At 32.5% G+C, this 26,609-nt stretch overlaps 1 pseudogene; it reads left to right on the top strand.

Annotated features, from left to right (window-relative positions):
• Nucleotides 1-1,431: 1,431 nt before the first annotated feature.
• Nucleotides 1,432-5,222, top strand: LOC133091854 (transmembrane protein 135-like; annotated as a pseudogene).
• Nucleotides 5,223-26,609: the final 21,387 nt, after the last annotated feature.

The following is a 26,609-nucleotide window of genomic DNA, read 5'->3' as shown; positions in this document are numbered from 1 at the left end:
TCTATTTTGTCTGATATGAGTATTGCTACTCCAGCTTTCTTTTGATTTCCATTTACATGGAATATATTTTTCCATCCCCTCACTTTCAGTCTGTATGTGTCCGTGGGTCTGAAGTGGGTCTCTTGTAGACAACATATATAAGGGGCTTGCTTTTTTATCCATTCATCCAGTCTGTGTCTTTTGGTGGGAGCATTTAATCCATTTACATTTAAGGTAATTATTGATATGTATGTTCCTATTACCATTTTCTTAATTTTAGGGTGTTTGTTTTTATATCACCAAGAAAATTCTCTTGATTTTCATCCTGTGACTGGCCAGTTATGATATCCATGGCCTTCTAGGGTCTTGAACTAATATTTCTAAGGTGTCTTGGAAGATGCGTAGTATTTGAACCAGGGTACCTCACTTAATTGTATAAAGAAATGAGGAACGTGAAGTGTTTCCTAATGGCCACATGGTTTAAAAAAGTGCAGTGGTCATGACTATATCTAATCATTGCTTTCCTTAATTTAACTACAAATGAACCAAAGTTAATTGTAATCAATGTTATGTGGGAACTAAATATAGCAAACTTGCTCATTATCCTCAGCACAGAACACATGGTACATGCTCCATAAATAAAGAGTAAATAAAGAAGACATATAGTTTTACTAAAAAAGGGAGGAAAACTGAATATGTGGTTAGAAAATGAGAAAATGAAAAATGACTCAAGTGAAACTGCCTTTCTCCATCTGGCTTTTCCCAAAGAGTTCTGAAGAGGAACTGAGAATAGATTTTTTTTTTCTTCCTTTACTGGTAAAGATGCATTTTTCAAAGATCAAAGAGAGAATCAAAGAAGTGCCTAAGACTATTTTATTTTAACCATCATTGGTATGTAATAGTACCAGAGTCACCTTGGCAGGCCATATGCTAGAAAATCATATATGGAAAGTCACATTCTCTTTTAAGACAAAGATTTTTGAATATTCCCTCCATTTCAATAGTTATCATTGGTACTAGATGTTATCAATTTAAATTAAGCTTTCTTCCATTCTGATTTGAATAAATGATTGAACAAACATGCAAACAAGAATAGACAAATTTTCAATGCAGAAAAATTCTGAATAATTTCTATAGATACTCTACCCTCAAGTAGGTGGAGCATAACTCCCAATTCCTTAAATGTAGGCTATGCATAGTGACTTCCTCTCAAAGAGTACAGAATTAAAATAGGGAAGCATAGTAACTTTACAGTGGAGAAACCTGACAAATACTACCTAAGTCAGGTGATTAAGGTCAACATTAACAATGATTGATCATGTTGATAGTATTTACCCTTCATAAAACGTGATGGAAATGGCACTTTAACTCTGTGGTCTTCTTCCCAAAACTTGTAACACTAGTCTGATCATGAGGAAAACATTAAGTTCCTGTTGAGGAACATTATGCAAAATGCCTGGTTAGTACTACTCAAACCGATTAAGGTCCTCCGAAACAAGGAATGTTTGAGAACAGCCAAGAGGTGAATACAGAGACAGGATGACTAGTAACATAGTATCCTGGATGGGGTCCTGGAACAGAAAAATGACATTAGATAAAAAATAAGGGAATAGTAATAAAGTATGAACATGAATTAATAATAATGTTTCAATACCGATTCACTAATTGTGACCATACTAATGTAAGATACCAAGATACATACTAATAGATCAGTATTGATTCATTAATTGTGTACCATATTAATGGAAGATGTTAGAATGGGGGAAATTGGGTGTGAGTTATGTAGGAACTCTCTATACTATCTTCAGATTTTTCTATAAATCACTATTCTAAACTATGAAGTATATAAATATAACCAAAAAATTTCAGAATAATTAATAAAATAGATTTTTACATTTAAGAAATCAACTATTTTATAGAACTTTAAATCCAAAAATTTATTTAAGTGTTTATTCATTAATCTAGTATTGAATTAATTTGCTCCCAAATATTTATTTATGATGTTGTATATTACACTCTTTTGGGTGTTAAGGTAGAGGAAACATCATCACGTTCATAAGGCCTGTTAAAAGGGTGAGGAAGAAAATACCAGCTAAATAGAATTTTAGGATATTAAATAGTTTTTGATATTAAAGTGTTAATTAAAGCTTTATATGTCAATAAATTAACACTTATTAATGCCCAACTTGCTTGCTTATAGTCCATCTATTTTTGGAAGGAATTAAGTTAATTTTGCATGTAATGGTAAGTAAATATGACCTTTGGTATAGGTGGTTGATTTAAACTAATATGACTTTAAATAAACAAAAATATTAAACATTCAAAATATTTAAACATATTTATTATACAAAGTAACATGTTACTTTTCAGTCTATGTATCTATAGTGTGTGAAGTGCTTTCCATTATTAAATGCAAGTTTATTTATCTTAAATACTCTGGCCAGTTAATTCCATCATATAGTATCTATGCTGCCATATTGATAAATACCTCAAGGTGTACAATCACAGCTCCTGTGTGTTCAGATGATGAATTTGCTAAATGGGATATTTCATTTTTATAGGAATTTTATATTGATAATATGTAGTATGAAACTTTTAAAACTAAATTATCAGATTTTGAAAATACTCTCAGTGAAAATGGAAATGAAACTAACTTATGTTCAAAAAAGTGCTGAATAAGTTAGAGTCTAAAAAAGTGAGTAGCACGACTACAGACAGGCAATTTATCAATGATCAGATCATGAACACAGAAGAGCATTAAACATTGGAACATTAGAAAAAATTGAAAAAAATAATTATAGGTAATTTATCAAATATTCTGTGGAAGTATTTATCATTTCTATGTGAAAGGTAAAATTCAAATTCCAGATTTTGGGTCAAAATAGATTATTTCTTTTCATACACATCTCTTGATAAAGAACAGAATCTGAATTGCAGCATCTTATTTACAGTCATGATCTGGGATGAGAGCAGAGTAGCCTGACATTTACAATACTTTAGTGGCAATTATAGCACAGTTAATATATCAATTTAATTAAAATCCTATAGTGATTCATGACATAAAATATCAAAATAAGTTAACTTGCACAGAAACGGACAAAAGATCAATGCAGTGGGCAGTGGTATAATGAATTAAATTAAAGTATGACTGCCATCTACTTAAAGGATTGTGTGCATAAGTAGATTTTTTTGTAAAGCAATCTCTTAGAAAGATATCCTTTAGGGAAGTTAGAAAAGATAGATCCCAGAAGGTTCCAAAGATTCCTAAAGTCAGCCTTAAAACAGTATCTACATTATTTTGTATCTTACTTTTAAGGGGGAGTCCAAGAACTACGCTTGCATTAAATAAATGCAAATGGAATTCTTTCTTACACCTTACTAAGTAAAATATGAATTTTGCAAATATGATTTGTCACTAATTTTACAGTGTTTTTAGATAAACTAAATATCACTGAAATCCTTATGACAATATAAAAGCTATATGTAAAATCAAGAACCCATGTGTCAAAGAGAAAATGTGAAAATGTGAAACTGGTGGGTGAGTTGATCAGGTTCTCTAATCTTCTCCCAGTAGTGAGATCTAAGTAAAATCTGAGAGCTGAGTATGATCATGAAGTTCTATAGCAATTGAAAAGAAGGCTGATGGCCTTCCTACTAACAAAGGCAGTAGGATCTTCAGTAATTAAAAAAAAAAGAAAGAAAGAAAGAAAGGAAATGTCATTCATTTAGTATTCCAAGCTGATAAAGTGGTTCTTACTGGTTACAATAAATGTGCTAGAGAATAATAATTGGTGCTTTTCTGTACCACTGCTTTATAAATAATCTTGTGATCTTGTAATTTTTACCTTGTGGCTCTGAACATCTTCATCTGAAAAGAAGAATGAGTTGAATTAGATGTTTACTAAGATATCTTCTAATTCAAACATTTTACAGTTCTATGGTGGAGACATGATGCCTAGTTAACTTCCTGTGCTAGTAATCTTAGTTTAGTTACTGCTGGAGTAATTATTAACTTATAATTAAAAAAGTATTTTGCTTCATTGAATCAAGCAAAATAAGGTATTGCGTATGTGTATGCAAATAAGAGTGTGAATTAGTTCTGAAATATTCCCGCCAGTTAAAAAATATGGACATGTGCTCTAGAAATAGGATTACCAAATATTCCAAGAAAATTTGAGTTGCCACCCTCACCTTCAATAGTAATCTACTATCTTGAAAAACTCCATTGGTAATGCTAATGGAAAATCACTTACACTAGGAAAAGAGAACAAATAAACAGATAAAATAGAGTCCTATTCCTCTAACAGTACTGCTGAGTCATTCTCAGTTAAAATTAGGTTCAATTATGAGTAACAGGAAATCTCAAATTATAGCTGCTTACTGAAGATAGAAATTTGTAGATAGAAATTTGTTTCACTCTCACAAAAATATTGACAGAATATGGTGACTCTGGTCTCCTTAGGGACCCAAGCTCCTTCTGTGCTCTACCATCTTTAACATGTGGCTTCTACCTTGCTGTGCAAGATATCTGTTCCAGTTCTAGATATTGCATCCACATTCCAGTCTTCACAGAAGTTTTGTTACCATTTTCCTTACATTTCACTGGTCACACCTAACTGCAAAAAAAGCTAGAAAATATTATAGTTTTGGCAACCCATTTGCCCAGCTTAAGTTCATAGGGTCTATTATGAGAAAAAAGTGAGAACAGATATTGGGGACGACTGGTAGCCTCTACCACTAGTCTACCCTTTAGCAAAACGTTCCTGCATGGGTGCAAAGACGGTTTGAAAGGATTTACATTCTCTGCACTTAGGTTCATTGTTGGGAAGGAAGAAATTCCCACACATTCTTATTCACCAGAGGCAGCATATGCAAAAGTGCAACAAAAGACTGAGAAACATGAGGAAAAACCAAGAGGAACGAATATAATTGCTCTAGTCAGGAAGCTTGTGGATTCAGTATGTAAGCATGGACCAAGGCATTGATGTTGCAAACACTATGAGGATAATTGCATCTCTTATTGCATTAAAGTTTTCATCAGAATGTTTAGCATGGGATACTTGATCCAGTGCTGCCTCTGGATTCCCTCTGCATTTAGGCATCTGTTTACACAGCCATTCCGGCTACTTTCTCTCTTCTACAATAAAGAAAACTTCCAGCTCAGAGCTTTTCTGGGCTCTTTTGTTAGTATATACAAGGGTACTAGTTGCTTCCTGTGCTGGGTCAGAAATCTGGATGACTAGAGAGTTAACTATGTTGAACACAAAGAAGGGGGCCTGAGCTTGAACGTCAGTGCTATTTCAATGAGAGATGCTCTTTTTGGTGTTTGTTTTTCTTACCAATCAGAAATACAGAAGCTTTTTAGGAAAGTGTTGCTTAATAATTAAGCTCTCTCTATAGCCAGAATCTCATTCTGGATCACTGTAATTGTTGACATTATGATATATTATAGATTAAATTATGTCCACAAGCAATCTTAAATAATTTATGTAGAAATGTAGTAACAAATAAGAGTATACTCAAAATTACTCTAAAAGATGTTTTACTTCATTCCAATATAATTCTTGGTTAAAACTAAGAATATTTCTACATTTTAGGATACAAAGGATCATGGGTACATGGATTTGGTCTGTATTTTTTTTTTTTTTTAACTTCTGAATTGGTAACTATACTAGTGAAATGTTATGGGTATGGAGTAACTCTTCACAGACAATGCTGCTTTATTTAGTATAGAGCAAATTAATTGGAGAAAGTGGCCATTCTTACTTCAGGGATGCAAAGACGGGTCATACTGTTTGGATAAATGCCGTAGTATCCGTGCTCTTTTTCCACTGATACCTTCATCTCTCTCCATGATCAGCTGGGTTCTTTGGCAGCCCAGTGAACCTATGTATTAGTGGCAGGTTAGGAACAAATGGAAATTGACATATCTGTTAAAGTTGAAACGTATGTTTTAATCTTTTACAGAAGCATTACACTTGAATATTCAAATGAAGTTACTTTTAAACCTCCTGTAGGTTTATTATGTTTGTTTTCATTTATAAGGACTGAATTCTTCATAGCTAAGTTTGTATGCTGTTGTCGATTTAGAAGGGATCAAATTCTATGGAACAAAAGTAGTTTGGGCAAGTTAGGCAGTTTGTTCCTCAGCTGTTTCACCTATAGGGATGTTTGACAACTAAAAACATTCTAAAAATCCAGTGGTTGTTTAAAAGTCCATTTCATGACTAATTGGATGCAGGTTCTCTAGCTTCTTTTCCAAAAATCATTGTCATCACTTTTACTCCTGTTAGAGCAAAGAAGTGACAAAATGTAGTCACTGCTGATTATGAGTTAGTTCAGGACAGCTTTGATTGAAATATGATCACCCTTTAGAGTTTTTCAGGGACAAGTTATTCTTTTCTAAGTTAATGCAAGGCTTAAGTTGTTGTGATATGTTACATTACAATTAATGTAACATATAGGGATAATGGTATTTTTTTTAATATAATTTTGTTGCTGAAAAGTTTTAGGCTGCTGAAAATTAATGATGCAGTAGAACTTGTGTAGCAATAAGAATTATAACCCAGACTTTTTAAATGCTTAATTCTCTGTATTCAATTTCACCAAGCCTTGTATACTTCGTTTTACATGTAATTCTAACCTTGGTTGTTATGGCAGATTGAAACCAAACAAAAAAGACAGAGTATCAGAGAGAGCCAGTTTAATTAGGCCAAAATTTTGCATTGTGATTACCTTTTTAAGATTGACTTGTCTATTAGGCAATACAGTTAAAGGATCCTTTTGGCTTCAGACTTCCAAATTGATTAATAAATTCAGTTTTAAGTTTTTATTCACTGGAATCAAAATGATTAGTACTGTGTTTACTTTTAAAAATGAAGTATTATAGCAGTGAAGAAAGCACTGCTACTTGCATCTCATTTTCTCTATTCAGAAATTATGTTTATGATATTTTTCCTGTCAGTTAAACAGAAAACTTTTTAATCCATAAGTTATTGTTTTCATTCAGATTAAAAGACTATGAAATTGGAAGACAGATTCTACTGAGATATGATGAGATTGTTTGGTGAAATTTTACTGGTCAAAAGGTACATTCTTATGATTTATTTTTTTTTAACAGAAGCTATAGTCATCTTTTATTTTACAGAAGATATGAAATGAAATAACCATCACGAAGCAGTCATATAATGAATGTATAGCTGGAATGAACAGTTAACTAGTTTGCAGTGGTGAATAGAGAAGGATAATTTGATTTCATTGGTACAGACTGCAAAGTATTGAGCAAACACAAAGAAACTGTTTGTATTCCTGAAGACAATCAAAATGAATGTGTTTCTACCTCTAACTAACCAGGTATGGATTGGCAACTTGCACCATAAATAAAGTCAAATAGATGTGTCCATTCCAAAAAAAAAAAAAAAGTATACCTGCGTGTGGAATGCACTGACCTCACATTCTAAGTTATCTTCTGAATATAGTTAACCATGGACCAAAAGACAAAACATCTTCTCCCAGCACCAATATAGAACTGTGGAGTAGGATCAGGATAACCTCAATAAAAACTTCCATTGAGAAAAGGAAAGCATGTGAACTATCTAGCAATTACTAGTTCATTAGTAATTTTATGCACTTATTCAAGGTGATTTTCTATTAGTAGATTTTCAAAGTCAGTGGTTCTCAATTATTATACTGAGGAGAGCAAAGAGCTTTCTAAAATGTAGGATATGTCTATCAATATTTGCTGCTTTAGAAATTAAAACTGACAGATTTTCAAAATACTTAGTGATTTGTTGATTTAAAATAATAACAAACCTGATGTCAACATATTTTTATGAAAAATAACTGTATTTTCCAAACCAAAAATTAGTGACATCATTTAAATATTGTGAGTCTTTTTAATGTCTGACAATATAAGACAGCTGAATTCTGACATCTGCTTCAGCATTCAATGTACTGTAATGTTGGTGAAGTGGATGAAAATTTGGCTTCACCCAGATAGAAACTTGGAAAAGGGGAAGATTTTAGTAACTTTTACAGAAAATTGTAGATGTTCCTTTTTGATGCTACACCAAAACTTGACAAGTGGAAGTTTCTTTTTTTTTTAAAAAGATTTTTTTTTTTTTTGATGTGGACCATTTTTTTTAAAGTCTTTATTGAATTTGTTACAACACTGCTTCTGTTTTATGTTTTGGTTTTTTGGCCTCAAGGCATGTGGGATTTCAGCTCCCAGACTAGGGATCGAACCCGCACCCCCTGCATTGGAAGGCAAAGTCCCAACCTCTGGACCGCCAGGGAAGTCCCAACAAGTGGAAGTTTCTTAAAGATTAGTTGCAATGTGGAATCTGAAACCAAATTAATTATTCATACTGTAACATTAAAATTTGTGTTTTACATTTTGAATGACCGTTTTACTCATGCATGGATCATTTTGAAAATATTGGTTCCCTTAGTTATTAAGTTTTCACAAATGTTGACATTTTGTTATAGAATATGAAAAAACATCACATTTGTTAATATCACCATACAAAAGTCTTTAAGTATGGGGAAGCTGTCAAGTTTTTGGTGATGGATATAATTTTTCAAAATTCTAATTTTTGCTTGAAAGCTCGGATTCTATTATGGGCAACAAATAGCATCAGTTGTTTTTCTTGAAGTGACAGACTCCCTTTGTTCATTTTAGAAAAAAATATCTCCCCAATATTCAAGTCTGAATAACCACAGTTTGTCTGTCAGTCATTCTTTCTAGTAAAAATGATGTTGCATGAGATAAGGAGCTGGTTCAACGAATATAAGAGCTTTTCCCTTAATTCAACCATCATACTTCAGTAGGCAACAGAAGTGCTTAATGTGTACCTAATTTTTCATCGTATAAAATATTTTAACAAACATATACCATTAGTAGATTTTTAATAAAATGAATAATTTTAGTGCTTCATCAGGATATTACGAGTGAAACTGTGTATGTGTGTGTGTGTGTGTGGATGTGTAACTTTGTGTGCATGATGGAGAAAAATATGACTATTTGCAACATTTGTTGCCACTGCCTTTATTCTGGCTAAAGTGACAGCAGTTTTACCAATCACTGCTTTTAAACTGTCAATGCAAATTGTTTACACAGTGAAAAAGGGCAAGTGATGTCTTAGTATCGTGATGAAAACATTTGGCCTCACAAATCCTCTGAAAATATCTTGAGGACCCTTAGGGAACCTCAAACCACACATTGAGAATCACTGTGTGAAGTTAAAGAGAGTGCACATTTAAAATATTTACAGATGCTGCCTGGTTGAACAATTTTCAATTCCACCAAAATTTTTGGTGTGACTGGATTTGACATTCTGACCAATATTTGTATTATTAAAAGTACAAATCTTTGTCTATCTGAAAGATATGAAAAAGCTCATTGTTACCTTAATTTATTTCCCTTTTGCCATAAGTGAAGGTCAGAATCTTTCCATTTATTTATTGTTCAGTATATTACTGGTGCAGGGATAGATGGGCAGCTCCATGAGACAGAATAAAGACTTTATAAAGTGACCTAAACTCATTTGGGAATGTAATTTACGATCAAGTTTGGATTTCCTTAATAGGTAATCAGTTGGGAAAGAGGTAGAAACTGTAATAAATGATATTAGGATAACTGGCTGGCTACTTGAAGGAGAGGTTGATCTGTAATTAATTTTCATTTTGTATCAAAAATTCTGAATGAATAAAAGATCAAAATGTTCTTAAAATTCAACTCATAAAGTAAAAGACTGGGTAACTTATTTTGTATTTTATGTTTGAAACATCTGACAAAATATAACACAGGAAAACCAGAAGAATTAAAGAAAATAAATGATATATATGACTATATAAAATTATTTAAATTTTTAAATGGAAAAAGAGCACAGAATAAATCATAAGAAAAATAATAAATGAGAAATAGATATATTTAATATATACTATTAAAAACTAATTCTACTTTTTAATATATTAAGTGCTATTATAAATGTGTAAGAAAAAGAAATAAACAGCCTCTTAGAAAAATAGAAGAGGATATGAATGTAGGATCTTGAGGTAAATCATAAAAACAATTTTATAGCTAATATATAGTCAAATCTTCCAGCTCTCTCATTTATAGATGAGGAAACTTCAGTCTAGAGAGGCATAATAAAAGTTAAATTTCTTTTCTCTCCATTAAATGCTTTAAGAACTAGAAATTATTTATTCATTTGTTTCTACTATGCAACTAAGTTACCCTAATCTGATTTGTTTTAAACTATGTATAAATTTAAATATATGTCATATAAATCACTCTGTAACTACTCCACGAAAATGCAATAGCATAGAATGACCTTTAGCTATTTGCAACTGATATATTTTTAAAAATAGATTAACATTATTCTTTTGAAATTGACACCATCTGTTCTTATTACACAGGACTAGATATCGTGGTTAAGGTCTCAGGCTCTCAAGCCCAACTGCTCCAGCTGGAATTTTTGCTTTGTGACATACTGAGTAACCTGAACAATTTCCTGAAACTCTGTATGTCTCAGTTCCTGATTTATGTATCATCCTAGTTTCTAAGGTTATTATAGGATTAACTCATGCTTATAAAGAGCTTATGATAAGGCATGACATACAGTAAATTATCATTTTTATCATCATTTATAGGTGGGGACACTTTTGGTGACCAATAACAGTTTTCTCTGTGTATTGTTGCACTGTGGATTAGAAGCATGTCTTATCTTGCTCTGTTACCACCACAGAAATCATCTGCATATAGAATTGATTTCTATACAAAGTCTGTAACCCAGTTATTTTCATAATGTATTAAGTAACACGATGAATGAATCCCAGGTGTATATTGGCAGTAAGAGGTTGCAGAAAGGGTTTAGGGTCATTTAGCATAATGGAAATTGAATGAATTTATTATTGTAATCTTTTGTATGAGGAAGAACTTACAGAACCTAGTTCCAAAGTTCATATGAGAGTGAAGAGAGAGACTAAATGACACAAACAGGGGATACAAATCAGCTGATTTCAAATTCAGATTATATCTACATGCCCTCTTGTTTGTCCCGCTTATATTTCTCATTGTGAGGCCACTATCAACTTGACCTTGATGTTCTTTGTTCTTTGAGAACTCTTTTGGAAACACTACAAAGGCTGAAGGGATTTATCATAAGCCTAGATATGCAGTATTCTAATGTAGCCTGGAAACTAAATTGAACTGGAAATCATCTGTGCATACTAAGGCCAATGCCTGCCCATTCTAAATGGATCACTGGTGGCTTATCACTATCTCTTAGACACCCAATACTGAACGTAGACAGAAAATAATTCTCAGGAGCTAAAAAGGCTTTCATTTTTCAGATTTTCTTCCCTTTGTCCTTTACGGTCCTGAACTCAATCAAATTGTCAGAAGGCTACCTCCCATCACAAGGATGATGGAAATGGGAATTTGGGTCTATTTATTTCTGAAAAGAAAGAGCCATGGGTATGAAAACCTCACCACTCAGCCCTTTAGCAACATGCAACGCACAAAAGCAATCAGTTTTCTTGCATGAAATTCTTCTCTAAAGATACCAAACACCAAACAACAAATGGACTTTCTTCTTAAGTCAAATTGCTGCTCTCATTTTCTGTCTAGTTGCATACTTTCTGAATTTCTAAATGTTCTCCTTGTAAATAATTTAAGGGACAAAATTTGCTGAATTATACTAGTCGATGACCATGAGGTTTCAGGCTGACAAAGGATTTATGACACACTATTCATTACTCATTTAGTCCATTTTAAAAAACACATTCAGTATTTTAAAATTATTCCTCTGAGTTTTTACATAACAATTTCTTATTGTTTGGAAAAGTTTGTTTTTTTAAATAGCATTATTAATATATAATTCATATACTATAAAATTAACCAAGTTAGAGCATGTAGTTCACTGATTTTCAGTGTATGCACAGAGTTGTGCAACCATCAGTGCAATTTAATTTTAGGACATTTTCTTCATGCCAAAAAGAAATCCCCCATGTGTTAGTGTCACTCCCATTCTCATCTTCTCTTCCAACCCCCAGTTGTAGACAGCAACTAATTTACTCTCTAGCTATAGATTTGCCAATTTTGGACATTTCATATAAATGTAATCATATAAATATGTGATCTTTGTGGCTAGATTCTTTCAAATAAGATAGTATTTTCAAGGCTCATCCACGTATAGCATGCATTGGCAATCCATTCCTTTTTATTGCTGAATAATATTCCATTGTGAGGATATACCATGTTATATTTATCCATTCCCAATTGATATTTAAGTTGTTTCCATTTTGACTATTACAAATTATGCAGCTAGGAATATTTATGTACTAGTGTTTATGTAAATATATGATTTTAGTTCTCTTGGGCATATGTCTAGAGCGAGTAGAATTGCAAGGTCCCATTGTAACTCCTTGGTTAACTTTTTGAGGAACTGCCAGACTGTTTTCCAAAGCATTTGGGCCATTTTACACTCCCATCAGTAGTGTAGGAGGGTTCCATTTCTCCAAATTCTCACCAGTACTTATTTCCTGCCTCTGTGATTATGACCATTCTAGTGGGTATGAAATAATATATTACTGTGGGTTTAATTTGAATCTATAACTAATGATGTTAGGGATGTTTTCATGTGCTTTTTGACCACTTTTTCATCTTTTTTGGAGAAATGTTTCTCCAGATATGTTTCTCATTTTTCAATTGGGTTGTCTTTTATTATTAAGTTGTAAGAGTTCTTTATATACTCTTGATACAAGTCCCTTGTCAGATATATGATTTACAAATATTTTCTTCCACTCTGTGAGTTTTCTCACTCTTGATGGTGGCCTTTGAAGCATCAATTTGTTTCTTTTTCTCTTGTCACTTATGCTTTTGTTGTCATATATAAGATGCTTTACCTAACCTAAAATCATGAAGATTTATCCTTATTTTTTTCTAAGAATTCTATAATTTTAGTTCTTACATTTAGATCTATGATTGAGTTTGACTTATTTTTTCTGTGTGGTGTGAGGTAGGAGCCAAATTCATTATTTTGCCATATGGATATCCAGTTGTCCCAGAATTATTTGTTGAAAAAAATATTCTTTGCCAACTGAATTGTCTTGGCAATCTTGTCAACTATCAATTGACTGAAAATGTAAGAGTTCATTTCTGGACTCTCAATTCTATTCCATTTATCTATATGCCTATCTTCACACCAATACCACACTGTCTTGATTTTGTAGCTTTGTAGGAAGTTTAAAAATTGGGAAGTATAAACCGTCCAACTCTATTCTTTTTTTCCTTTCAGTGTCTGGTTTATTTCACTTAGCATAATACCTTCCAGGTTCATCCATGTTGTTGTAAATGACAGAATTACCTTCCTTTTTTAAGGTTAAATAATATTCCATTGTATGTTTATATACATTTTCTTTTTAAACTATTTTTTTAATTGAAGTATTGTTAATTTGCAATGTTGTGTTAGTTTCAGGTATACAGCAAAGTGATTCTGTTTTATATATATATATATGATATATATATTTTAGAGTTGGTTTATATTTCCCAATTTTTAAACTTACTACAATTCTACAAAATTAAGAGAGTGTGGTATTGGCATGAAAACAGGCATACAGATAAATGGAATAGAACTGAGAGTCCAGAAATGAACTCTTACATTTTTGGTCAATTGATTGATATACATTGATATATATATTCTTTTTCAGACTCTTTTCCATTATAGGTTATTACAAGATATTGAATATAGTTCCCTGTGCTATACAGTAGGTCCTTGTTGTTTATCTACTTTATATATAGTAGTGTGCATATGGTAATCCCAAACTCCTAATTTATCTCTGCCACACACACCCACCACCCCCTGCCTCTATGCCCATTGGTAGCCATAAATCTGTTTTCTATGTCTGTGAGTCTATTTCTGTTTTGTAAATAAGTTCATTTATATCATTTTTTGATTCCACATATAAGTGATATCATATGATATTTGTCTTTCTCTGACTTACTTCACTTAATATGATAATCTCTAGGTCCATCTATGTTGCTGCAAATGGCATTATTTTATTCTTTTTTATGGCTGAATAATATTACATTTGTATATATACCACATCTTCTTTATCATTCATCTGTTGATGGATACTTAGGTTGCTTCCATGTCTTAGCTATTGTAAATAGTGCTGCTATGAACATTGGGGTGCATGTATCTTTTTGAATTAGAGTTTTCTACGGATATATGCCCAGGAGTGGGATTGCAGGATTATATGGTACCGTTATTTTTAGCTTTTTAAGGAATCTCCATACTGTTCTCCACAGTGGCTGCATCAATTTATATTCCCACCAACAATGTAGAAGTGTTCCTTTTTCTCCATATCCTCTCCAGCATTTATTATTTGCAGACTTTTTAATGATGGCCATTCTAACTGGTGTGGGGTGATACCTTATTGTAGTTTTGACTTGCATTTCTCTAATAATTAGCGATGTTGAGCATCTTTTCATGTGTCTTTTGGCCATTTGTATGTCTTCTTTGGAGAAATGTACATTTAGAAGACCTAAACAGACATTTCTCCAACTCTATTCTTTTAAAATATTGTTTTGGCTATTTTGGGATCCTTACATTGCCATATGGATTTTAGGACAATCTGTCACTTCTGGAAAAAAAATAGCAGTCGGGAGTTTTATATGAATTGCTTTGGATCTGTAAATCACTTTGGGGAGTATTGCCATGTAAACTATATTAAGTCTTCTGACACATGAACATGAGATGTCTTTCCATTTAGATCATTCATTTTTAAAAATATTTTGTAGCTGTCAGTGTACATACTTACACTTCTTTTATTAAATTTGTAAGCTTAAGTTTATTATTTTGATACCTTATGAATGGAATTGTTTTCTTAATTTCATTTTGTGTTGTTTATTGCTACTGCATAGAAATACAATTGACTTTTACGTATTAATCTCATATCCTGCCATATTGCTGAACTCATTTATTTGTTTTATATTTTTTTAGTGGATTCCTTAGGATTTTCTATATACAAGATCATGATATTTGTAAATATAGCTTTTCTTTTCTTCTTTATTTCAACCTTATACTTTAATTTTTTTTTCTTTTCTAATGGCAATGGTTAGACACTTCTGTACAAAGTTGAATAGAAGTAGCAAGAGTGGACATCCCTGTCTTGTTTCTGATATTAGGAAGAAAGCATTCAGCTTCTTCATTAAGAGTGATATTACATGTAGAATTTCATGCATTCTCTTTATCAAGTTGAGGAAGTTCTCATGTATTCTCAGTTTGCTGAATGGTTTTATTATGAAAGGGTGTTGGATTTTATCAAAAATTTTAACCACATCTATTGAGATGAGCATTTTTTTGTCTTTTATTCTATAAATATGGTGTTGTATATTGACTGATTTATTCTATAAATATGGTGTTGTATATTGACTGATTTTCAGATGTTAATCCTATTTGCAATGTTGGGATAAATCACACTTGATCCTAGTGTTTAATTCTTTTTATATGTTGTTGGTTTTGTTTGCTGGTATTTTGTTGAGTATTTTGCATGTATATTTAAATGAGATACAGTAAGTCCCCTACATACCAATGAGTTCTGTTCCAAGAGTGTGTTCGTAAGTCCAATTTGTTAGTAAGTCCAACAAAGTTAGCCGAACTTTTACAGATAACGCCAGACACGTGAACTAACTTACGTGATTGGACATGTGAATGCACGTTTGCATCTTTGAAAGTTCTCAACTTGAAAGTTTGTATGTAGGGGACTTACTGTATTGGTCTGTAGTTTTCTTTTCTTGTTATGTCTTTGCCAATTTTTTGTATCAGGGTAATACTGACCTCATAGAATGCATTGAGAAGTGTTCCCTATTCTATTTCTTGGAAGGGTTTATAAAGGATTTGTATTATATCATTAAATGTTTGGTAGAATTCATCAAGAAAGTCTTCTGGGCCAGAGCATTTCTCTGTGGATTTAAATAATTAATAATCCAATCTCTATTTTTTATATGTCTGTTCAGATTTTATATTTCTTGAGTAAGTTACAATACTTCCTGGGAATTTGTCCATTTCTTCTAAGTTATCTAATTTTTGGCATATAATTATTCTTAGCAATTCCTTATAATTATTTTTATTTCTATAAGGCTGGTAATAACAACCCCTTTTCATTTCTGATTATGGTAATTTCATTCTTCTTTTGTTCTTGTTCTGTATAGCTAAAGGATCGTCGATTTTGTTGATATTTTCAAAGAACTAACTTTTAGTTTCATTGATTTTCTTTATTGATTTTCAGTTTTTTATTTCATTCATTTTTCCCCTAATCTTTATTATTTCATCCTCTATGATTGCTTTTGGTTTAATTTACTCTTATTTTCTGTTTTCTGGAAGAAGAAGGTTAGGATATTAATTGAAGATCTTTTTTCTTTCTTTTATACTATAGGCATTTACAGCTATAAATTTCCCTTTAAGCGCACATTTTAATATGTTTTATTTTTAAGGACTGCATTGTTTAAATTTTTACACATTGATGAATTTTCCTAATTTACTTCTATTTTGATTTCTAATTTTATTCCATTTTGATTGGAGAACATAGTTAGTATAATTTTAGTCTTTTAAATTTATTGAACTTATTTTATGACCTAGCATGTAATTTATTCTGGAGAATGTTTCATATGTGTTTGAGAAGAATGTGTATTATACAATTGTTGGATGAAGTGATCTATAGATATCTTTTATGTTTGGGTAGTATCTAGTGTTGTTCAAGTCATATTTCCTTGTTTATCTTCTGCCTTATTGTTCTATCCATGATTGAAAGTGGGTTATTGAAATCTCCAATTATTATTTGTTTAATTGTTCATTTTCCCCTTCAATTCGAACAGTTTTTGCTTTGTTTTGGGGACTCTTGTCCCAAAACTCTTGTTGTTAGGCGTATATATATTTATAACTGTTACATCTTCCTGGTGGGTTGATATTCTTATCATTATACATGCTATTCTTTATCTCTAATAGCAATTTTTCTTAAAGTCTGTTTATATCTCATATAATAGGACATTTAGTCCAGTTTTAGACTGAAACTGGACATTTAGTCCAGTTTTTTTACTCTATGCATGGTATATCTTGTTAGCCCTTTAGTTTCCCTCTATTTGTGTCTTTGAATCTAAAGCATGTTTCTTATAGAATGCTTTATTTGGATCATGTATTTTTCTGTCCATTTTGCCAATCTCTGCCTTTAGAGTAAAGTATTTAATCAATTTATATTTAATGTAATTATTGATAAAGCAGGATTTTTGCTATTTGTATTCTATATGTCTTATGTCTTCTTTTTTGTCCTTCCATTGCTCAATTAGTGTCTTCTTTGTGTTAAGAAGATATTTCCTAGTAAACCATTTTCATTTCTTTGTTGTTTATTTTGCTATATATATTTTTTAGTTATTTTCTTAGTGCTTTCCTGAAAGGGATTACAGTTTGCATCTTAATTTAAAACAATCTAGTTTGGATTAACACTAACTTAATTAACACTAACTTAATTTTAATAATACACAAATCTTTGCTACAATATAATTTTCTTTCCCCCCTTTCTTTGTACTGTTATTGTCATACAAATTATACATTTATACATTACAATTTTAACAACAGAATTTTATAATTATTGCCTTATGTAGTTGTCTTCTTTAAAAAAGAGAAGAAAAGAGTTATGAATAAATATATGTTTATACTGTGCTTTATATTTACCTATTTAGTGCCCTTTACCAGAGTCTTTATTAATTCATGTGGATTTGAGTTACTATTTAGTATCCTTTCATTTCAGCCTGAATAATTCTCTTTAGTTTCTTTTTCTTTTTCTTTTTAGTAGAGTAGGTTGTCTAGCAACAAATATATATATATATATATTCATTCTCCTTTCCCCTGTTTTTCTTGGGCTTAGGTACAGCCTTTGAGATCCCCATGAATATGTTGGAACATTTCAAAGTTCCCTGTGGTCATCTGGTTCTTCAGGATTTCTTTGAAAAATTTTCCCTCTTCAGGGCTCCTGTTGGCTCCAACTGAACCTCAGTCTTAGGCAGTCGTGATACTGCCAGTACATTGCTATTGTTTTGATAAAACCCTGAGGCTCCCCCTTTACCCAGTGAGCTGAGCTCTGAATCAAATCAAATGGCCACAACGTCCTGGGCATAGAAATTTTCCACATAGATGTAACTTCAGACAAAATATTGACTGTGCTTTTGGGGTGGTGCTTTTAACGGAGCTCCAAAAGAGGTCAGACTTCTCCCTTATTTGCAAAAGCTGGTGGCTTTTGACTACCACAACACTGTTTTGGGGAAAGAAGGGGAATGGGATTAGCGCCAAGTTAAAAATGTCACATACTATGTGACAGTATAAAGTTTTAGTAGCTTCTCTTGGAGAGTTTATACTTAGTTTGTTCTGCAGCTTTAGTTAATTTCCAGACTCCTGAAATGGTTGATTTTAGTTACAGTAGGTCCCTTACATACGAACAAGTTCAGTTCCAAGAGCGCATTTGTAAGCCCAATTTGTTCGTAAGTCCAGCAAAGTTAGCCTAGGTACCTAACTAACACAATTGGCTATGTAGTACTGTACTATAATGGTTTGTAATACTTTTCACACAAATAATACATAAAAAACAAACAAAAACTAAAGAAAACATTTTTAATCTTACAGTACAGTACCTTGAAATGTACAGTAGTACAGTACAACAACTGGGCATACAGGGGCTGGCATCAAGTGAACAGGCAAGAAGAGTTACTGACTGGAGGAGGGAGAGGAGGTGGGAGATGGTAGAGCTGAAGGATCATCAGCAATAGGAGATGGAGGGCAAGCTGCCATTTCACTCACTCCTGACGTTGATGGCACAGGTTCTGGTTCCTTGATGGAACCAGATGCACTTTCGCATCTTTGAAAGTTCTCAGCTTGAAGGTTCATATGTAGGGGATGTACTGTATTTTTACCTGTATTTTCATAGTTTCAGTGAGAGAGTGAGTTCATGGAGGTCCTCATTCCATCATTCCCAAAGTCTTTTTGCATTACATATTTTTAGGAAAAAAGGTACACTGTGATCTTGCTTACTTTCTCATTTCTATTAGCTTCTCTTCCATTTGTTCATTACTTATTTTCTTGATATCTGCATTTTCAAATAAAATTTATATTTATCATGTGATTTCCATTTTGAAGTCTATTAGGACTCGTTCCTCCCTCTTCCTGGTAAAATATGTATTTCTGATGGGGTAAGAGATATAAGTATCATTACATATTTTATTATTTTTATGCTTGACTTTTACATATTTTATAAGATTTTATTAATTATTTAAGTTGTATTATTTTTGTATTTAATTAATATAGCTTTTCTCAATGTTCTTGCCTTTCAAATGCTGCTTGCTTCTATATTTAGCTTTACAAAAAGGAATTGAATTCCATGTAATTACACCCTTGCTTATCTTTGTGATTATGAATTACAGATGGAATAAGAGATACAATTATTTATTTTATAAAGTACATTTATATAAATTTCCTACAATAAGATAGGATTGTTCAATTTTCTTAGAGTAAATTTACTGCAGTAAGTTTACATTATATTGTTTATTTACATTATATCCTTTGCATACAATTAGTGGGTGAATCATGGCCTAAGAACACTTCTAGAAATAATTATGCAGCAATAAAATCCTCAATATGTATTATCATTTACAATTGTAATATGCTAGATGATACAGATGAGATGTAGCAATGAGTAACATAATTGCTCTTTTAATGCTGTGGTAGGTATACCATGGTCATTAATTATCAATTTGACTAATTATTATTGGTAGCAATTAATCTTTGCTCTAATAATTATTGCTGATGAATATACATGTTTCCCCCCTTACCTTTTGCAATGACATGAAGATGATATATGTGATTACTAAAATACAGATTGTCTGAAACAGAGTTAAATAATTTGATATGGTAAATGTGTCTCTGACCTCATAGATTCTCATTAAACCGTTGGAACTGTAAAAAGGAAAATAATATAGTGATTTTTTTCAAAAATTAAGGGTGCCCTGTTTCCCTCCTCAGATTTGTTTCTTTGTATTGCTTATACTTCTGTGCAAAGCTTCTGGCTGCCTTAAATAGGGGAGTTGTTAAGAAATGTGCTTATAAATGAGTGAGTGTAACTTAGCATTGGGAAAAAAGTCATGAAATGATGACTCTTAAAAACACCTCATAACAAATATCATAACTCATATTTACAAATCTCTGACCATGAACAACATTTATAAGAAGAAACATGGACCTTGTATTTCCTGTATTCCCAGCATAAGAGTAGTGCTTGGCATCCAGTAGATGCTCAATAAGTATTTGTAAAATAAGTAATTGAATAGTGAAGTGAACTAAGGGTCTGGTAACAAGGAGAAGCTGGTGTAAATCAGTGGGTATCAGCTAACTTTCTCTGAGGATATCATTCAATATGTCTTCACTGAAATAACTTCTACCCTAACACCATTCAAAGACTCTCAGAGAAATACATTGACATTCACTGAATCAGAAATAAAAGAAACTTGAAGCTGATGATGCTGATTTTAAACAAGATTTGTTGGTTCTTAAAACAAGAGAGGTTTAAAATTGCTGTATAATTTATCAGAAATGATTGTATCATCAGAACAAACATCAATGGACTACTATTTTAAGAAATCTGAACCAGTACAGCATAGGCAGAAATATTTTGCTATAGCAATTATATGAAGTATTTGCTCTAAAATGTTTTTAAAAAGAGATATTTGTGTGTTATTTTACTCTCATTTATTTTGGAGAGACAATTTAAATATGTTTTATGGTTCAAAATGGGTTTCCAGTATTGCAACTTTTATATATATAATATGGTGACTATGGGAAATAAGGATTTAACTTGAGGAGACTTGATTTATGACTGAATGACTGACTATTGTCCTAGAAATAATTAAATAATATGTTGGTGGTTCCTCTGAGAGAGTACGTGGAATGTGCCTGTGTGTATGTGGGGTGTGTGTGTGTGTATGGTGAATGGTGAGTTCCTATAAACCATACAGGAGAAATATGTAAGCATTCATTTGTCTGCCTGAATAAAACTATGGCTATAATACAGCCCCTTAGCTTTTCTTATGATTGATATTTTCCTAGAAAATTCCACTATTTAAACAATATACGGGATAAAGAGATGGAAAGCAGCATGGTTAAGAGCAGGAGTTCTGAGCTCAGGAGATCCTGGATTGGAGTCTTGCCTCACTACTTACTGTGAGTCTTACTGCAAGTTACTTATTCATTCTTAACCTAGTTTCATTATCTTTAAAACACTGGCTGTGAAAATAAGATTGTGTCATGGGATTATTATGGGGATTTCATGGAGGTAAAGATCTTATTATGGTTATGATGATAGCACCTGCTTCAAAAATTGTTGAGAGGATTATATGTAGGAAAATTACTTACATAGCAAGAGCTAAGTAAATATTATTTTATCATTATTATCAGTGAGTAAATACAATTTGAATACTACAAAAACATTTTAAAATCACATGTGAAGACGAATATAAGTACTAATACAATTTTTTGGACAAAATATTTTCAAAACCAACTATATAATATTTATTGAATAATTTGTCTCAAATAATTCATTAGTAAACCTACGGAAGAGCATTTCTTTCTTTTGTGAGATATTCTTTTTAGCCTAGTTGATATTCTCTGCCCTGTGGTGTAAGGAAGTATGTGAGCAGAAAGATGGTTCATAGCCAGTCACCTTACTCCTCCAGATCATTCTAGAGAGAATTCTAATCTGAATTTCACATTGCATCATTGGTATGAGTGGTTTACTTGGTCTGAGTTTTTCTAAATAGATCCATACCAATAAATTATTCGAATTGTGATGTCCTTCAACACTTGATGAAGAATAACTTCCCAGATTGGGGAAAAGTCTATAGTGGTGACAATATTACAAAATTTTATATTCTAGTCCTGCCCCCTAAGACATGCTCGCTTTTAGCTATACTGAATACAAGCTCATGGCTTGGGAAGTGTTAAAGATTTATCTATTTATTAACATTTTACTCACAAGGATAAAACTCTTGAAATATTACAGCTCATTTTCAAGAATGTCCTTGGGATGGAAAGCAGATATATTCTTTGTCACATTACATTTTCAGACCATGTAGGTCACTGTCATAAAGCAGTCACCAGAAAAGCTAAATGCAACTGCATTATGCAATAGATTTTTTTCATGTTTTGGATGCATATACATTTATATAATACCTGATTGTAAATTTTGATGGTAGGGCTAAAAACTTTATGGAGTGATTGCCAAGCTCTTAAGTAGGTAAACAATTTTTGGAATAGATAGAATTGTATTTTTTGCTGAAATGTGGCAAAATTTTCATGTCTACCTTTATGAAGAAATTAGCCTTTTTTATTATGGCTAAAAATTAAGTGACAAATAGAGTAGAGTTTCTTGCCGTCCTGTCCTTTCTGACTGTTTTGCACTCATTATGCATAGAATAGAATTAGGATTGGGGGATGTCAATGTGTTGAACAGGGAGTATCATCAGTTTTCCAACCTAATTGGCTTCAGAATTTTTGCTAGCTGTACTCAGCTGCTTTTGTGAGGAACGTATTGGACACTGGTGTGCATTATAGCATGGGGGTTAAGACTGTAGAAATTGCAACTGACCAAAGCTGGGTTTGTGTCCAAGTCCGACTACTCAACCTTGTTCTTTAGGCTTCTTGTCTCTGAAAGGGGTGTGATAATAGTGTAAGTATTACTGGGTAGTTGTGAGGAAAATATATATATATAACATTAAGCACAAGGCCTAGAACAAATAGGCATTCATAAAATGAAAACTATTATAATTATTTACTCTTGTTATTGTTAATTTTATGTGCCAACTTGACAAGCTACAGGATGCCCAGATAGCTATTAAAATATTATATTTCTGGGTGTGTCTGTTAAGGTGTTCCCAAAAGAGATTAGTATTTGAATCAGTAGACTGAGTAAAGAACATCTCCCCTCACCAGTGTAGGTGGGCATTATCCAATCTATTGAGGGCCTGAATAGAATAAAAAGGCAGAGAGTGGTGAATTTGCTCTCTTTGCTTGAGCTGGGACATCCACCTCCTATTGCCCTTGGACCACCACACTTCTGGTTTTCAGGCCTTTGGACTCAGACGGGGTCATACACCATCAGCTCCCCTGGTTCTCAGGCCTTTGTACTTGGACTGAATTGTACAACCAGCTTTCCTGGTTCTCCAGCTAACCAGGAGATGGCAGCTCGTGGGACTTCTTATAAATCTCCTCTTATATATATAGCTATATATATCCTGTTGGTTCTGTTTCTCTGGAAAATCCTAATATGCCCCTCAAATTATATTTTTCCTTCAATAAATTGTTACAATTTTCTAAGAACTTAATTTATCCATTTCTTTTCCTTTCTTTAATTTATTTTTCAGCCTGAGCCACTTCTTACCTAGAAGGGTAAATTACATAAGCATACTTCCCATGACTAAGTTAATGCTTCTTTTTATTTGTTATGTTTGAGATTCATTGCAGCTTTAGGTGAGTTTCTTTCCTTAGTGTGTAAGGATTCATTCAATTGGTCATTTCACACTGAACACACCCTAGGTGCCAGTTATTGCAATAGGAGCTGGGATCAAAAAAATGTGTAAGATAAATAGGAGCACTGCCTTCATAGAGTTTCCAGTTTAGTAGTAATGATAAACCTGCAAACAGGCAATTGCCTTGTCGTATGATAAGTGTCCTAACGGGAGGAGTACATGTTGCTATGGGAGCCCATAGTTGGTATTGAAGAAATAATGTTTAAACACAGACCTAAGTATTGAGTCGGAGCTAACCAAGAAAAATGTGAAAGGAGAATTATTCCACACGGAAGAATCTCTAATGAAGAGTGAGTATTATGTGTTCAAGAAACTGAAATAAGGTATTTTTATTTTGGATAAGAAGGCAGACTAGACTTTCAAAGGTAGCAAGAAATGAAGCTAGAAAAGTAAATAAAGGCAAGATCATGAGTAGCTTTTTATAAAATTTTGAATAATGTTTATTTTATTCTACGGGAGAAAGGAAGCCACTGAAGGATATCAAGTAAGGTAAGGAATGATTACTACTTGTTTAAGAAATGTAATTTGGGGACCGGGGGAACCAAGGGAAGGGGGTCAAGACTAAAGGCAAGAGAACAATGTAGAAGATTATGTAGTAATACAGGTAGAAAGGCGTGGACATTAGACCAAAGTGATGGCAGAACGGATGGGGAGAAGGAAATGAACTTGTCAGATGACTACAAGGTTTACTGATCAAAATTTCATGAAAAGTTTGGATGGTATCTGTAGTAACAATAACAATATTGGGTTCACTTCTTCAAGGCTGTCAAAATTATGAGAAAAAATCATTCATAGTATTACCTTATTATCACTTTAATGGCTACAGGATGTGCAGTGATATCTCCTACTTCATTCCTGATTTTGGTGATTTGTGTCTCGTCTCCTTTTATTTTTGTCTGTGTCATTAGGGTTTCTTTCAATTTCATTGATTTGGGAAGAAAAAAAAAAGCTTTTTCTCCCCCAATAGCTTTTTCTACTGTATTTTTATTTTCATTTTCACTGATTTCTGCTCTTGTCTTTTTTTGTTTGTTTCCTTCTTTCTGCTTGCTTTGGGTTTCTTTTGCTCTTTCTTTTTCTAGTTTCCTAAGGCAGAAACATAGGTTGTTGATTTAGGATCTTTTAAAATTTCTCATATAAGTAGGTTGTGCTATAAATTTCCCTTTCAGTACTGCTTTAGCTATATCTAATATAATTTAATAAGTTGTATTTTTGTTATTTTATTATATATATTTTTAATTTCCTTTGAGACTTCCTCTTTGATGCATATATTATTTAGAAGTGATTCCATTGTTTAATTTCCAGATGTCTGTTTTCTTTCTGTTATTGATTTCTAATTTTATTCCATTATGGTCATATTCTGTGTGCTTGCAATTCTTTTAAATTTGCTGAGGTTTGTTTTATGGCTCAGGATATGGTCTGTCTTGGTGTTTCATGGGTGCGTGAAAAAGTATTGTACTATTATTAAATGGATCGTTCTAAATATGTGAATTAGCTCCTGTTGATTGGTTATGTCATTTGGATCTTCTTTTTCCCTACTGATCTTCTGTCTGGTAATTTTATCTGTTCCTGAGAAAGAGGTGTGTAAGTCCCTAACTATAATTGTGGATTAGTTTCTCCTTTCAACTCTATCAGTTTTTGCTTCCTGTATTTTAAGACTCTTGTTTGATGCATTCCAGCAGATTGATATTTTTCATTATATTATTATTATTATATATTTCTGTATATATTAGTCCATATTTGTCTGCAGTAATTCTCCTTGCTCTTAAGTTTACTTTATCAGATACTAATATAGCTACTACTGCCTTTTGTTGATTAATGTTTACCCATATAGCTTTTTCCATCTTTTTACTTTCTACTTACCTATGTTAAATTTGAAGAGTTCTTATAAGCAGCATAAGATTGAATTGTGTTTATTTATCCACTCTGCCTATATCTGTGTTTAGATTGGTGTCTTAATCCATCTACTTGTAAAATAATTATTGGTATGTTGAAACTTAGGGCTGTTATTTTAATATTTGTTTCCTATTTATTCCCTTTGGTTCTCATTCATTTTCCTTTATTTCTCTTTCTTGCCTTCCCATTGGTTACTTGAACATTTTTAAAGATTCAATCTTGATTTATCTGTAGCGTTTTTAAGTGTATCTCTTTGTAAAGTTTTTATTGGAGTTGCCTTGAGCATCACTACACACACACACACACACACAAACACACATGACTTATCATAATCTACTGGTATAAACTTTTAACCACTTCTAATGAAGGGTGGAAGTCTTTTTTCCAAATAAGTGTCTTTATTTTCCCAGTTTTAAATAACAATGTCTTGAGTACCAGATGATATTATAATTTTTTAAAAGATTTATTTATTATTTATTTATTGTATTTATTTTTGGCTGTGTTGCATCTTCCTTGAGGCATGCAGGATCTTTCGTTGCAGCATGTGAACTCTTCATTGTGGCATGTGGGCTTCTCTCTAGTTGTGGCGTGCATATTTTCTCTTCTCTAGTTGTGGCACACAGGCTCCAGGGCGCATAGGCTCTGTAGTTGTGGTGCATGGTTTCCAGAGTGCGTGGGCTCTGTAGTTCGTGGCATGCAGGCTCTAGTTGAGGTGCATGAGCACAGTAGTTGTGGCATGTGGCCTTAGTTGCCCCGCAGCATGTGGGATCTTACTTCCCCGACCAGGGATTGAACCCACATCCCCTGCCTTGTAAGGCGGATTCTTTACCACGGGACCATGAGGGAAGTCCCTATAATTTTTTGAAATTATCAAGTATAATTTATAAAACTCATGAAGAAAGGATTGTCCATTGTATGTATCTTTCTTCTCTTTGCATTGATCTTTCTTCCTTCTTGATACTCCAAAATTCTTTATTTTTTCGTTTATCCTTGAAGAAATTCTTTTGGCCAAACTTTAAGGGAGGTTTGCTAGTGATAAATTCTTTAGTTTTCTTTTGTGTGAGAATGTCTTTATTTCTTTATCATTCCTGCAGGATAATTTTGCCAT

The sequence above is a fragment of the Eubalaena glacialis genome, chromosome 5, assembly GCF_028564815.1.
Source record: "Eubalaena glacialis isolate mEubGla1 chromosome 5, mEubGla1.1.hap2.+ XY, whole genome shotgun sequence".
In the NCBI taxonomy this organism is placed as follows: Eukaryota; Metazoa; Chordata; class Mammalia; order Artiodactyla; family Balaenidae; genus Eubalaena; species Eubalaena glacialis.
The sequence above is the reverse complement of the archived record's forward strand: the minus strand, read 5'-3'. Positions and strand labels throughout refer to the sequence as shown.